Below are 622 nucleotides of genomic sequence, written 5' to 3'. Positions count from 1 at the left end.
TTATATTGTAACCTTAATACTAAAGGTATAAATGGTTCACACATCACCATTATAGTATTAAAGTATTTTGAATTTAACTGTGTTCTTGCTCTTACTAGAGAGTTTTATACTTTCAGATGTTTTTGTGTTACTCATTAACATCCTTTTCTTTCAGCTTGAAGAACTCCCTTTAGCATTTCTTGTAAGACAGTTCTGGTTGTGATAAATTTCCTCAGCTTTTCTTTGTGTGGGAAAGTCTTTATCTATCTATCTTAAAAGTCTTTATCTATCTTTTCTTGGTTGGAAGTTTTTTCCTTTAAAATTTTGAATATATAATCCCACTCTCTCCTGGACTGTAAGGTTTCTGCTGAGAAGTCTGCTGCTAGGCATAATTGGAACTCCCTTATATGTTATTTGCTTCTTTTCTCTTGCCAGTTTCAGGATCCTCTCTTTGTCTTTGATCTTTTGACAGCTTGATTATAATATGTCTTGGGGTAGTCTTATTTAGATTTAATCTAATTGGATATTTTTGATCATCCTGTACCTGGATATTTATATCTTCCTCCAAGTTTGGAAAGTTTTCTGCTGCTATTTCTTCAAATAAACGTTTTACCCCTTTATCTTTCTTCTATTCACTCTTGAA

This window comes from Propithecus coquereli, unplaced genomic scaffold (assembly GCF_000956105.1).
Source record: "Propithecus coquereli isolate 6110/MARCELLA unplaced genomic scaffold, Pcoq_1.0 Scaffold110, whole genome shotgun sequence".
Taxonomy (NCBI): Eukaryota; Metazoa; Chordata; class Mammalia; order Primates; family Indriidae; genus Propithecus; species Propithecus coquereli.
This window is presented reverse-complemented; position numbering follows the sequence as displayed.